At 46.8% G+C, this 15,095-nt stretch overlaps 1 protein-coding gene across 5 annotated transcripts in view; it reads left to right on the top strand.

Annotated features, from left to right (window-relative positions):
* The first annotated feature begins 1,368 nt into the window (after positions 1 to 1,368).
* The window catches only part of CHL1 (cell adhesion molecule L1 like), a 143,599-nt gene continuing 129,872 nt past the window's right edge, over positions 1,369 to 15,095 (top strand). For 4 of the 5 annotated variants that reach the window (XM_064453446.1, XM_064453447.1, XM_064453443.1 and 1 more), the window contains exons 1-2: positions 1,369 to 1,443; positions 2,488 to 2,714. The gene's annotated coding sequence lies outside the window, so the exon portion shown is untranslated. Of the gene's footprint in view, positions 1,444 to 2,487; positions 2,715 to 3,426; positions 3,501 to 15,095 lie in introns of those variants that run through there. The other variant, XM_064453444.1, reaches the window with a different exon arrangement.

The raw sequence follows: 15,095 nt of genomic DNA, 5'->3' as shown, positions 1-15,095 counted from the left end.
ACATGTCAAAGCTAAGCGTTGATGATGTATGCTCAGATACATGTTTAATACACCATTGGCAGGACATGCATCACACTCTAATCTATGTTTTTCCCTTTACAGTTAAAATCTTTCCCTCTGAGCTGAAACTTTCTAATGCAGTCGAAAATTTCTAATGCAGTTTCTATTGCAGCTTTTGCAGACAAACAAACAAAAAGCTTTAGATTTGCATATCAACCTATTAAAAAAATTACATCATCTTTATTGACGAGCTGTGGTGGTGGGATATGTGCTGGCAATTGCAAGGAAAATGAATTTTCTCTGAAGAAAATCTGGCCAATCTGTTCTTTTGTCCCGAGTATTTCATGTATCTTAAATGGCATTTAGAGTAAGGCTGGAAATCTTCTGAGCCTCCCATCAGGCTCTGGAACTGATTTTCAAATGCTAGGTGTTTCTTGAGGGAGGGACATGCAGTAAGCTGGGTAGCAAGTTAAAGTTGCAATAGGCACAAACACACCCTCTATTCCTTTTGATTTCTTTAGACCATTCCTGAGAAAACGTTCTGAGTTTTTTTTCCTCACACTTGATTTCAGACACTACTATGCGTTTAGCATGTCTTTTAAACATGGGATCGGGAGCCGCCTAGAGAGATTTAATGCAATATTCCAATGTTTCTAGCAGTGCTGCTCTCTCATTCTCACATCAAGTCGCGGGTTTGATGAAAAGGCTCCTTGATTTTCAGCAGGAAATCCCAAAATAAAGAGCAGTTCTGTGGAGACACAGGGAGGACCGAACTGTGCTTCTCTGTCTTCATTTTTGTTCCGTGCAGACTTAAGTGCTATGACTTTTGCCCTGTTTCATTACCCAGTGAAATCTAAAGTGCACTGGATTATGTCTATTTACACTTTACTTAAGGCACAACTTAGTCTTGGAAATAGATGTGATTCGTGCCGTGTCTTACTATGAACGTGAACACATTTTGGTTTGGAAGTGTGGAGCAGTTTTTGGTAAGATGACTTACTTTGACTTTTCCAGCAGCCGACTTCCTAGTGGAAGGAAAACTATCTGCATGATTCTGTGGTGAAAATTTAAAATAATTTAATGGTTTCCATATTATGGGCTGAAACCAGAAAATGTGAGAAGATGCTGGGGAAATCATGTTGCCGGGGAGGATCTAAAAGTTGGGCCAGCTAGGCAGGGAAATGAAAGTCTAAGAGGTCGCTGCATTTTGCAAGCCTGGCTTCTTTCTGTTTGTGGCACAGAGTATCCGGGTAGTGGATGCAGCGACGTAGGTATTGGGCAGTCTAGGAAGTTGACTTTGGCAGCAGCCCTGCCTCAGACAGTCACTGGAGGTAATTAAATTGTTGTCTCTCTTCTTTATGCCAGAGCCCTGCAGAAATCAACCTGGAAACTCCTGGTACAGCCGAGGCATCCCAGGAGGGGGATAGTATTGGCCAGAAGTGGGTAAGAGTCATTGCCCCCCCTTTTTTCATCCTCTTGGCAATGGCAGGAGGGGCAATGCCAGCTCTCCCCGGCTCTCTGGCCAGCTCTGTTATCTCTGCTCCCAGGCGAGCAGAGCACTGCTTCCCACCCTTGGCGTCTTCAGTTTCTGCCAACGCTTCAGTAAATCTCCAGGCATCTCTGGATTTTGACTCAATCTCCGATGGCCACGTTTATGCAGGGTCAAACGGCTTTTCAGTACGTCGGCAGCCCTGACACGGTCGAGCCATTCCTCTACAGCTGTCTCCTCTTCCCTTTACTTTCAGAGGTTTCCGCTGCACGGGGGCACAGCCCTGTTGCTTAGCTGTTGGTTGCTTTGGAAAGCAATGTGCTGTAAATATAGCATTTTACTGTCTTTGGATGAAACAGTAAGTCAATTCAGGATTTGGCTATGAGAGCGGGATTCAAAGGGAGAACTCCCCTCTCCTTCTGTGTGTGCTGGGCTGGGCCTCCGCTGCACAGAGACCCAACGTCAGAGCTTTCTAAGCAACCGCAGCGCGCTTTCCTTACATAACAGAAGCTTTTCTCCATGCGTTGGGTGAGAAGTTTGGCATTTATATCGACGGAAGTTGACTTAAACGTAATTTAATATGAAAATTGTATCTATGAATTGCCTTAGTTCGCATGACTAAAATATCGAGCATAACATTACTATAATAGAGTTTTGAATTTGCTTTCTTAACACGGAACAAGTATATTAAATTATTCTACTCTTTTCCCTACTAATTTTCACATTTTTTTTCTTTTACTACCACTTTAGTCTATAATACCTTTCCTTAAATTTAATTATTTACTTCCTGTCCAGAAAGCAAGCTCACTTACCTAAATCTGCTGGAGATGAACAACACGAGTTGGCCACTACATCAACAAATGCTTATTGCTACTGTCCGAAAAAATCTTTAACCCAAATGATAATAATCCCCATGAGTGCAAACTGTGATTCGGTAGGGTGGTTTTATGGTTTAATGTCTGTGAATGCCTCTTTATGATTATTGTTCATTGCATTAGACAAAGCTCAGAGAAAAGAAAAAACACCCAAAGGTCAGCAGCGAGACAGAAAACTGAGAAGTCCGAGCCCTCATGAAAATGATTATGTCTGACCTTCACCACCTCCCCACGGTGTCTCTGGATGGAGTACTCAAGAAAATGACTGGCAGTTTTGAGATGACTGTCTTCACCGATCGCTTAAAAACTTAGCCCGTTCTACAAAGGGATTGCAGAAATAAACCATTCAGGTAAGAAAGTCCAAGCGTTCAAGCACATGCACAAACCCGATCTGGTTTTGTGGTCGCACGCGCGCCATAGAGCACATGCGGAAAAAAAATAGGAAAAAATTTGCAAAAACTGAGGGGAAGATGGATTTTCCAAGGTTTGAATATATAAACCACTAGGTGCTGTGATGATGAATGCGTGGGATTTTTAGCAAGGGAGAGCGCAGGGGTGGACAGGGCGGGGAGGGCCATCCCCATCTGAGGTTTTCTGATTCCTCATCCTTTCCACTGAATAGAAATGACACTTCTGCACCCCGAGAGAAGGGTAAAACGGGGGCGGGGGGATTGGTGGGTTTCCTGACCGCGCTCGTTCCCTCCTTTACCAGCCTTCGGAGGCCCCCGCCACCGCGCCGAGGGGAGAGCCGCGGGGGGTCTTGCCGGTGGGAAGTTCCCCCCAATTCGACCATGTCTTTATCCTCTGACCCCCTTTGGCACTCGGCTGGCCGGGAACCCGGCGTGCCCCCCTCTCCCCATCCCGGCACCTGCCGCCCCGCCGTGCCCAGACCCCCCTGCCCCAGCCTGCGGGGCCGCTGCCAGTGCGGGGCGGGCGGCGGCGGCGCGGCCCCCCCGGGGCGGGGGGCGGGCAGGGAGGTGCGGGCGGGCCGGGCCGGGCCGGGGCTCCCCTCCTTCCCTCCTTCCCTCCCTCCCCGGCTCCCTCCCCGCCATCCCCAGGTGCCGCCCGGAGAAGCGCGGCGGGGCGGAGGCGCCGCTGGCTCCCGGCGCTGGCCGAGGGGGCGCCGGGCGCGGCAGGTGGGAGCCGCCGCGGGGGCCGGGCAGGGGCCGGGGCAGGGCCGGGGCCGGGGCCGGGGGCGGCTCGGCCCCCCGGGGGAGGCGGGCAGCGGTTTGGGGAGGCGCGGGGGCTCGTTGCCATGGCTCCCTGCAAGCTCTGCCGGAGGAGATACTGATGCCAGTCACGGAGGGACCCCTCTTCCTTCTCGTGGGTGTGGAGCGGGGCTGGGTTTGGGAGGGTTTTTTGCCCCCCCCCCTTTTTTTTTCTTTTTTTTTTTTTGTTCGGGGCGGAGCGATTAATTTGGAGCGCCGGGACGGGGCTGCGGAGCCGCCGCCGCCGCCACCGCGACCCGCAGCTCCGGCCGCCCCCCGCCGGCTCTGCCCGCGCCGGGCTCAAGGTAACGGCGGGGGGGGGTCCCCGTCCCCGTCCCCGTCCCCGTCCCCGTCCCCGTCCCCGTCCCCGTCCCCGTCCCTTCGGGTCCCCCTTCGGGGCTGCCGGGTGGTGCGGGGCGCTGGGACCGCGGGTACCCGGCCGCCGCCTCCGCTCGCCCTGCCTTTTTACCAAAAGCCTTTTTTAATGATTTTTTTTTTTTTTAAATAAATAATCCTTTTCCCCCTCCCTGTGCCGCACCTGGTCCCGCAGAGCCAGCGCCGGGCTTCGCCCTGCAAAGCAATGAGGAAACGGAGCCGGGCTCAGCCCCGCGGAGAGGCGCGCAGGTGCCCGCGGCTCGGGGCGCAGCGCCGCGGGGGTCCCCGGGGGGTTCCCGGGGGCAGGTCCCGGTCCCGGCCCCCTCCCCTTCCCCCATCCCCGCCGTGCGGTCCGGGCTGCCCCCGGCTCCGGAGCCGCTCCCGGCGCGTCGCGGCGGGCGGAGGAGCCGGGGAAAGTTTGCAGGGGGGTGCGGGACCCTGCGGAGCCCGGGGAGGGGGCGGCTGGGGGGCGAAGGCGGGGTCGCCGGGGGATGGAGTGCTCGGTCTCATGTTGATTTAGGTGGGTTCAAGTTTGCGAGCCCGGATGTCATCCATCTGTGGCAAACACTTGTTTCTGCTTTCCTTCCTAATGGTTTGGGAGAGTATTTTAATCTTTTTTTCCCTGCAATCCCTAAATAATTGGAAGCGTCCCCAGTTGTTTTGTTTTTGGCTGGGGAGGTGACGTGATTGTGTTGCACTCCAGGAGAGCTGTAAGATCCCTTAAACCTCAGTGTCGCGTGCTGTGCGTTATCAATCTGTGTTGCGCGATCAGAGCATCAGGGGCCTCAGCTACATTTCGGTTTTCATAACGCGAGGAGATTCTGGTTTCTAATAGTCGGACACAGTAAATGTAAATAGACTTTTCAGCTATCGCTTCTATGACTAATGTTAATTTGCTTCTTATTTTTGGGTAGTAAAGGGCTGAGCCATGATATATTGGGTAACATGCAGGTATTCAACCATAACTCAACAGATATAAAGCGAGTGAATTGCTTCTCAGAGCTACCTAGGAAGAGTTTTTCTTGAAATGTGTTTTGGAAAATTTCACCGGACACTTGACAGGTGGTATTTGTGTTTGACTGTCCAGGGTTCATCTGATGTGACTGAGTTAAATACCTGCTATGTGGCTCTCCCAAATACCATTCCATAAGCAATAAATAATAAATATTATGAGTTTGGTACACGTCTGAGGGAAGGAGATGGGGGAAAAACCTGCACTTTAAAAGGCATATGTAGTTTTTGCCCATGTATGACACTGCTTTGTTGGAGCTGTGCAGATGGTCCTTTGGCTATTGCTTCCCATGATCCTCTGCTTGGCTTTTTCTGACGCATTAGAGTGCATGACTCCTACTGAGTGAACACTTTTCTGTTGCTTAAAAATAATGATTTTTTTCTTTGTCTTTAAAAAAAACAACCCAAACCCCACCCCAAACCCAAACAACACCTCTTTAGTAAAGTAGAAGATTCTTGTTAGCCAGTTTCCATGGCCCTTACTTAGGCCAAGCATCTGCTGCCAGTGGAGTTCGGCTTACAGAAGAACTACAAGACCAGACTATGTTACATTAAACTAAGATGCAAAAGATAAGGTGCCAAGGGTTGCAGGAGGCAATAGAGCTCCTTCAGGAATATTGCACGATATACATGAAAGTGTCATTAAACATCTTTAGTAAAAAAAAACCAAACCAAACCTGTCGGCAGCCCAAGAGTTGTAGAAGTTTCATCGTATGCAACACATGGCTGTGAAACGAGTTTGTTCTCTAAACTCTTGCAATTCATTATTGATTTTTTTATCAGAATAGGAATAAAATGAACCCTGAATATGAAGCTGAAATGAAGAGACTGTACTTCAGCTCTATACGCTTTGATTACATTTAACTCACTCCCAGTGTGAATGAATATAATTATTATGGACATTCAGTATGTGTTACTTCAGTAATTAAACTTAATGAATGAAAATATAACAGTCCACTTCCTTATCCCAAGAAACCTAGTGGATAAACCTCTGTTTAAATAGAAGATTACATTATTCACACCACTTATGTGCACCTCAAGTGGCTGGGATTGTAGCCATCTTGTTTGCCAATAAGAATATATTTTATGGCTTATGTCTGGAAGGAAAAATGAAGAAAAGTTGGCCATACGTTACATAAAACGATGTTGTGGACAGTTGCTTCTGTGATAAGGAGGGATCCGCTCCTTTCCCCAGTGGGAGAGGACAGGGACTACTTTAAACACTACTAATTAGTTCAGTTTATCTTGCATGCGTTACAATGCTGTAGTTAGTTAATTATAGCTTTTCCCATTAGAACTACGTTAAGACTAATGAATTAACATATCACACAGATCAAAAGAACATCTACAAAGTTTATCTTGGAGGAAAGAAAGTGTTATTGTGCGGCAGGAAGTCCCCGTGGCTTTCCCAAGGCGCAGATTTGCTGGAATTCCTGAGCTGGTGCTTCAGAGCCTGATGAATGACTTGAATTGATCACAAACAAGTGACACTGGAGCTCTCAGTTGCTTAGCAACCCTCCAAGATGCCACAATTTCTTTTGGTATATTTCTCCAGTAAAGTAGAAATTCTGTTTTGCTAAAGATAATTTTTATTTTGCTAGCACAAAGTTCACCTTGTAACCAACTTAGCTTACGTATACTTAAAATTGATGCCTCAGTACAGAGTCTGGGGAGTAACGCGGCTATGAAGAAAAGGGCAGGAATCTTACTTGTAAACCATATTCCGGCGGCGATGCGCTCAGTGCCTTACAACAAGTTTCAGTTGTCCTTTCTCGGTTAGACTCCTCTTCAAAACCCGAGATCATTAGCGGCACAAGTGAGTCTTAACAAAGACGGTCACCTACCAAATGCTTTCGACCAGTTCCCCTCGTGCTGTCTCGAGGCGTGAGATCCTGCGAGGTCTTGTGGCGTTACCCGGCGCTCCGTTATGAGTAAATGAAACGCGACGTGGAACGTGCGGTTTGATCGCTGCCCGAGTTGCGTCGGGGCGGTCTGGCCCGTCCTACAGCCCATGTGGCTGGAGAGCTCTGCTACGTTGTCCTCACAGGAGGTACTGGTTTCTTAACAGATCTATTCTGTGTAAGGAAATATCAGGCTTAGTACTCAAAAAGCACAAGGAAGATAAATGTTATCGTGGTGTTATCTACCTAAAGTACTAATACTGGTTTTAACCAGGGTGTGGCATCCTGCATACAGTTCATACGTGCTGAATTATATTTTTATGTCAGTGAACTCTTTATTGTTACCCTTGGGTACACGTGTGCTGGCATCTTAGTTCTGGAGTGTCTCTTGAAAGGGGATCTTGCAGTCGTCCCACCCCCGCTTACTGTGCTTCCGTTTGCGTTACGGGGAGACCAGATTAATTTCGGGTGACCCTAAGCCAGAATATCTGTGTTAGGAGTGTACTTTGTGTCCTTCAGCTGCCGGTGGGCTTTTCATGCATGGCCTCCTGGCTAGAGCTGAAGCGATGCCTTTGCAATGTGTGTGGGTGGATTTGGGCTGCCCTGCACCGTTTTGCTCTACTTATCTAAGCCCTTTTGAGCTCTGCTACTTGCCAATATGGACATATCCTTTTCCTTCTAAAACCGTAACTGAGAAAAAGCATACGGGGGCTAGGAGAGCTGCAGGCTGTCATGGCTTCTATTTTACTTCAATAGTAGTTGGCATTCTGGAAGATTTCTTCCTCCCTCTTGGTGAAAAGAAGGAATCCAGGTATTTCTCTTCTTTCCTAGACAAAGAGCTTGGATGTTCCGTGGTTTGCTGGTGTGTTGGACTGGAAGGGGAGGTTGTAGCAGTACCCATAACAACTGCTGCCATATTTGGGCCACAGTGAGCCAAATCTCAACTCATTGTCAGTATTCCTAGGCTAGGATTATTATAGTTCATAATCTGTGTACTTGTTAATTGCCTTTCTAGGCTTAGACAGACTTAGGGAAAGATTTAAGCACACGTGAGCTTGTTTGATTTTGTTGTAGCAGTTTTTTTTCGCTATTGTTTCTACGTAAGAAAGTCAACGCCCAAAACTCAAGGTGGTTGTGTTTGGGTTTGTTTTGTTTTTCACAGATACTCTCCTTGTATCTCTTTTATGCATTGATTTCTGTAAGTGCATTTGCATACCCAAATGCTGATTAGTGCTTGCAGTGGTAGTGGTTGCCTCTGCATTATAAATAAGTGAAGGTACGTGGTAATATTTGGTGACTCGGGTTTATCATCCCAGCATGTGCAGGCACCCCGTACGAAACGCACGGTGTAGAGCTGTGACGGCCGTGGTGATGTGTTGTTTTCTGAGGGTGCAGCATTCCCTAGCAGATGTTTCTGTCTTCCTTCATTACACCCGTGTAAAACTCCACAAAATGCAGATGGAAAACAATTTATCATTAAAATTAGTGTTTATTGTTACAGCTGAACTAGTGTTAGTTGTTTGGAGTGTGACCCCCAGGTACAGATCCTGCTCCAGGTAAGAAGACCAAGATTTATGTTGCTTTCTTCGTTAGGGCTTTTAAGTCTTCATAATTTCTTTTGACCCTCGCTAGCCCTCCCTTTTCTCCATTTATCAAGAAAATTGCCAATTTCTCTTTTCAGGTGTTTTTCTCCCTTTGCTGAGTCAGCAACAAGATGAAATTAAATTAGAGGTGCGGTGGGGATATGACTCAGGTTAGGGAGGGTGAAGGGGAGATTGGGGAGGACAGGGATGAGCCCACTTGGATTCATCCTCGTCTTTGCTCCTGTTCTCCTGCACAGAGAAACAGAGATGAATGGATCCAGCCCTGAGCAGCTGGGGGAGAAGGTGCCAATGGGGGAGCCCGGGCAGGGCTGTTTCTGTAAAAGCGCAGCTTCTGAGGGTATTTTCAACAGATGGTTCCTGGTCTGGCTGTGGCTGTAACAGCCGGTCTGTCAGCCAGGCTGAGCTGCCTCGGGGGCAGCCCCACGCCGAGCTCCCGACGGGTAACCTCCAAACAGCCGCTTTCCCTGTGGCAAAAACGAGTGTCTCATAGTGTCCCCATTTCACCCTCCCCACGCTTGCAGTCACGGAGGTGGGGAAGGGCGACCCTTGTGGATTTGCCACGGACTCGGTTCCCCCTGGCTGCCCCAGTGCAGCAGGCGGCTCAGCACAAGACGTGCCCGAAGCCTTCGCGTCGCGCCGCAGAGGCGCTTGGTCTTCAGCCTGCGCCCGCCCGGCGATGCTCCTGTTGCACCCGCCGCCGCCTCGCCGGAGCGGGGAAGGCAGCACGTGGGCGGTGCGTTCACACGTGCCGGTGGCTGCTGGTCTTTTTTTAGAGGTGGACAGGGCTGTAACTTTAAGGGTGGGATGAACCCATGTGAAGGGGGTCTGTGATGGCTGGGAAGCCTCAGTGCCCTCGAGGATGGAAAGGGTAAGTATTAACAAGCCAAGCAGTGAAAGCATAAGGCTCCAGTCCCAAAGAAGTGAATTGAAACATTTGATTGAGCCAAAGTCCTCCTACCTCCCAATGTATTTTAGTCAGATGCTTTTAAAAATCTCATTTTGAGTGTCTCCATTTTTTGGGAGACCCTAGAGAAGACTGTGAAAGGACAGCAGTCCCTATTCAGGACAGCCTCCCGGCTGAAATCAATTGGTTAGGCAGTAATCTCCTAAGAGGAGCAGGGAGAAATAAATTGCAGAATCGGGCCCATCCACCTTTCAGCCTGTGTCTCCTTTGGAGACTCTTGGAGTGTGACACAAGCAATTCCCTGTCAGTCTTTCCCGCTGGCTGACACAGAAGAGGTGGCTTTGAATGCTGCCTGCTGCGCTCATCTGGCACTTGAAAGGGAGAGAGGGCTGCCTCTGAGGGGTGTATTCCCACAGATTTAAAGTATATTTGAAAAATGCATCGTTCCGTTATGTCGTGTGTATTACAGCATTAGAACTGATGGAAACCTGGAAGACTGTTGCTGTAAAAAAATGGCTGGTGCCATTGCTGTATCCCCAGTGCTTGAAATGAAATTAGTCTTGATGAAAGATTGCTCTGCTTATAAGAAAAGTAAAATTATTATTCCAGAGCAGATTTTTCTGTTAGAAAATACCATAACAATGCTTTCAGCTAACAGTAGTGATTAACTCAATGGCTTTTTTTTTTCTCTTAAGACTCACTCACAGGCTACACCATTTTTTCTGCAGTTTACTGAAATCAGAGAATTGTTGATAATAAAAGACTGTAGGTTTTGAAGCATCTCCATTTTTTCCCCGAGTGACCTCATGGCCCAGTGTGGTCTGTCCCATCACTGAAATCCTTCCCTATCGCTACTGGGGTGGTTTGTATTGGTTGATAGAGGTCTGTGTGCGTGCTTGTACCCATGTCTGTGTGGCTGATTTTGTTGGTTTTACTTTTTCATAGGCAAAATACGCCAAACCGCAGTACGTTTGCTGGTTTCAGTGAAATTGGTAACTCAAATTGGGGGTACTGCTCAGGTATTTTACTGGATAAGGGCCCAGGGCTTCATTTTTCACAGGTTATTCTTTCCTATTACTCCACCAATGACTTTGTTCTAGTAAAATGTCATCGTAGGGAGTAGTTTTTAGAAGGTTTCTATTTTGACCTGATATGAGTCAGAGAAGGTCCCATATGATCTTCTTAGTCGTGAGACGGTTTTACAGCTGAATAAACTGTCCTCAGTGCTTACTTTGTATGGGTTCTGCTGAAACACCGATCAAAACCCTAGCTATTCTGGTAATTAAAATCCAAAACCCTTTGGGATAAATATTTCTTTTGTTACATTTGAGCAGAAGAACATCACACAGAGCTGAACTACTACTATCTGCAAGTACTAATGAAAGATTTTATTTAATGTATTTTTAGGAAAGTAATACACCCGATACGCCGTGGTGACTTTCAGGATTAATATTGCACACGAAAACCACTGGTGAAGTCATGGCGCCACTGAAATAGATGGTCAAACTCCCACTGACCTCAGCAGAGCCAGGTTTTTGTCCCAGGAGTGATGAAAATCTAATTTACAGCCTAACCAGTTTGAGAAATAGGCGTAATGGCTCAGGTCCTTGACTGATACAAATTACCGTGGTGCTGCTGAGGATGATTGAGTTACACTGACTTACGCCATCTGGGCTTCTGGAGAAGCGTGTCCGACGCCGGCACAGGCTTGTCGTGTCCGTCAGCAAGCGTGTTGTAACAGGCTGCGCGCTCGGGCCCGCTGCAAACAGGCACGTTAGGAGCTTTATAATGGTGTCTCCTATCAAGTGGCGTATTCTTGTCTCCTATTTTGACTGGAAACAAATAACCAGGAAACTGTAATGAATATTCTTGTTTTCTGAGTCATACAAATCACAAATGTACTGTAAGCTATAGAGTAACAGCGATTAGAGGACTGTCCCAGCTGTGCAAAGCTAAGGCATACCTACTTCATTAAATTTACAGGGTTACCACTGAAAGCCACAGTAATTGCTCAACCTTTGCTACCTGTGTGTCGAATGCATCTTTCTGTTGTCGACCGTACGACGTTTGACTTAGGCTTTCACCTAAATCTGGGGGTTTTATTATCTCCAGTTATCGTGTGGAATTGCAGCATCCCCGCTGTTTGTGTCTCTGCAGTGCTCAAACAGTGATTTTTGCCCACCCTGCTGGCAGGTGCTTTTCGGCTGATACCTGCCCAGGCGGTGCCTACCTGCTGGGAAACACTCGGACTCGCCTTTTCGGCTTCATGTTACAGCCCAGGGAACTGCTGAAAATGGAGAGCTGTTTGAGCCGTATCATGGCACAAAGCTTTACTGAAGGGCGGTGTGGTGGCACCACAAAGTGATACAGCTGGTCTGGTTGTGCAGCCCCTAAAGAGAAGGAAATTTCACCCATTTATTTCCACGTGTGCAGGATTCTACCTTTGGAGTGTTGTACCTAATTATCCTACCAGTGCAGCAAATTTTCACTGTCAGCCATTCCCCCTGTCAGACATCGCTGTGCCGTGAAACCTCATATAATTCCAACTGCACAGCAAGATGAAAATTTCATCTTTGGTGCATAAGAAATATGCCTCTGTGTTTGTTTAAAAAAAAAAAACCCAAAACCAACCCCCAAAAAACCCCAACAGGCAAAAAACATCAAGGGCTATTCACTAATCTTAGCATGTATATCACAAAAAAAAAATTGGAATAATCTTTGTATTCAGCAGATAAGCAGCATTCTCCATAAAAACCTCTTCCACTGTCATCCTCCAAAATGTATGCTAAGCTTGTCTGTGCACAAAGCTCCTTGTAATGGGTGGTGGTTAGACTGAATTTTTTTTATCCTTACATAGGATAGGATGTAGGCAGGGGAACTATATATTTGCAGTGGTAATTATATCATGCACTCACTGAGAAGACTAACGTATGCAAACTTTTGAAGCTCAGGCAATGGCAATCCATTTAACCATTTATAGATTTATGTATTTTATAATCCCCAAACCCAAATGTCCCCGGAGAGGGAATGCGCCCTTAAAAATGTTAGGCCTTTATATTAAGTGAATTTAAATTCACTCATTTGCATACTTTTTTCTTTGTTCTGCCTGAATGAGATATTCAGTAATTGAACTGTAACTTGGCTACAGGTAAATAACGTCAGACAGCTTATATTTCAAGTGCTTGACCGCATTAGGGTTGTGTGGTGCTAATCCGGCAATTTGCAGCGTACCTCTGAGAGGAGACGGTGTCCAGTCCACTTAGGATCACCGAGCGCTGGGCTGGTGCTTGAAAGTTCAATTAATGTGTGGTGCTAAATGTGCTTCTCAAACAGGGACTGGAAAGGGTGCTGTGGGGTGATGAAACAGGCATCCCTGGGAAAAAACTTCTTACTGAGGTAATATCATATAGACAGGCCACAGCTGAATTCTCCTAAAAAACAGATTTTACAGCTAAAATATAACACTGAAGTCTCTGAAATAGCTTCTGTGAGCGGGCTGTGGTGAGAGCCTTTGTGGTCTGTGTTGTTCTCCGGGCCTGGATTTGCCATCTCTGTACCTGTGCGACAGATGAACTGGGACGGGTGGACAGAGATGGTGGGCGGGAGAGGCGAGACTGATCAAAGCGATGAAATGGCTGTTGGAAAAAGTCTTGTTCAGTATCTTTGGAGAGGGTAGGGTGATATATCATACAAGGATGACAAAGAGTTTTTGGATCCGTTATCCGATGCGTCTTGGTGTACTGGGGAATATTGGAGGAGCCCACATACAAAGAGGGAAAGCAGGAGGAGGTAGGGGATGATTGTCTGGAGAGCTTGGCACCAATCCCAGAAAAATAATGGATAAGTTGATAGAGGACTGAATTAATATAGCGTTAAAGACTAGAGAGATAATTAAGGCCAGTCACCACGGCCTTCTGAAAAGGGAGCCTGTTCCTGATGGGGTTACGGGTTTGATGGGTACGGGTAACTACGTGTTGTGGCAGAATTTTTGAGGTGTTAGATTTGGTATCTCATGAAATCTCAGTTAAAAAGAAACAATCCTAACAAAATTCGTATGTAGAATTAGTAGCAGTCCTGTTTAATGGATTAAGGTATTTGCCTGTGGGGATTATCCATTGAAAGATGTGTGGATTTAGTGCAGTCTCACAAGAATTAGAACTAGTCCTGAAACTGCTTAACACCTCTGTCTGTAATCCGGACACAGAAATTAAATGACTGCTGCCAAAATTGTGGATGAGGCAATATCCGTAGTGTGGAATCAATAATAATGAGTTATATGGAGCAGAGTGACCGGTTGGCAAGATGTTGCCTCCTCCTGTCCTCCCGATACCCTGTGCCTTATCCAACGCACTGGAAGAGGGTATCCTTGAGAAGAGTTACCATGAAAGGGCATGGAGGGGTCACAGCAGGCAAAGAAAGGAAGATGACTTCCCAACGGGATGCTATGGCTGAAGGACCGGTGGGATCCTTCGACACAGGGTTTTTATCTGACTGCATATGAATGCTGGAAAGCTATGGCGAGCTGAAAAAAAGTGTTTATGAAACTGAAGAGTCAAGAAAACAGCCACAATATTGATTTGAAGAGTGGAGAAAATTCCCCGCAGTGGGAGATTTAGAGAGCTCAACCTGCTTAGCTCGTCAAAAAGAGGATTGACAGGGGACTTGATTACAGGGACAAGTATTTTCATGGGGAAAGCATATCCAGCTTTTTAATCAGGAAGAGGAAAGAAAAATAAGATCCAATAGTTGGAAGCTGGAGCCAGACAATTTTAAATTAGACATTAAACACAAGTGTTTATCTGTGATTACCACTGGAATGAACTCTGATGTGTTCAAATCGAGACTGGATACCTTGTGTGATATGATCAGTCAAACACAAGTTACTGGGTATGATTTGCAGGCGATAGGGAAAAGCACAGCTGCCTGTGATGAACGGAAGGATGCAAGGGCCTTCAAAATCTCTGAGCATTGAAAGGGCAATCAAGGGAAGAAGATAAGAAAAAGGAGGAACATACATGGGAAGCACAAAAAGGAGAAATAGAAGCACAAAAAGGGCAAAGAACAGAATTTCATCTAGAGAAGGAGCTTCTGTTTCTAAATATGGGAGCATATGTCTCAGCAAAGTGAGTTTTGGCATTGGAAACACCTTGAACGTTGGCAGAGCTGGAGTCATCTGTTTTGTAGTCAAAACAGCAATTTTGGATTCTATGCTTTGTTGATGATGATAAAGAAACCTCCTATTTGTGGTTTGGGCTTTTGGCACCATTGGCTCCCTGTTGTGCTGCTGTGAGAGAAGACAGCGCGTTCAACCTTGCTTAGACGTGAAGGAGCCGAGGGCTATTCCGGCCGCGAGAGCCGTGCCATGATGCCCACAAGCGAAGGGCACGTCATGCATCGCCTGGGCTATGGGGGGATTTACCTTTACTGTGGTCTCCTGTGTGCCCTTCGCTTCATTGCCATCAGTGCTATACATACAAGTTTTAAAAGAAATCGTGAACCTTGTATTTATACCATTAAAACCAAGTTTTTTGGGAAATCCAGCAGGGAAACCTTAAGTGGTCTCATCTGTTTTTGATGACTACTATTTGTGTATGTGTTTGTCCTCTTGAAACAGTTTCACCAGGCAGGTTAGTGCTTGTGTCTTCCTTTTGTGAAGAAGAGACTTACTATATTTCAGGTGCTCACAGTGCCTAATAACCAGCTAATCATTAATTTAAATGTAATATTG

The sequence above is a fragment of the Phalacrocorax carbo genome, chromosome 6 (genome assembly GCF_963921805.1).
Source record: "Phalacrocorax carbo chromosome 6, bPhaCar2.1, whole genome shotgun sequence".
NCBI lineage: Eukaryota > Metazoa > Chordata > Aves > Suliformes > Phalacrocoracidae > Phalacrocorax > Phalacrocorax carbo.
Note: the sequence above shows the minus strand (reverse complement) of the source record. Positions and strands in the feature narration are given on the sequence as shown.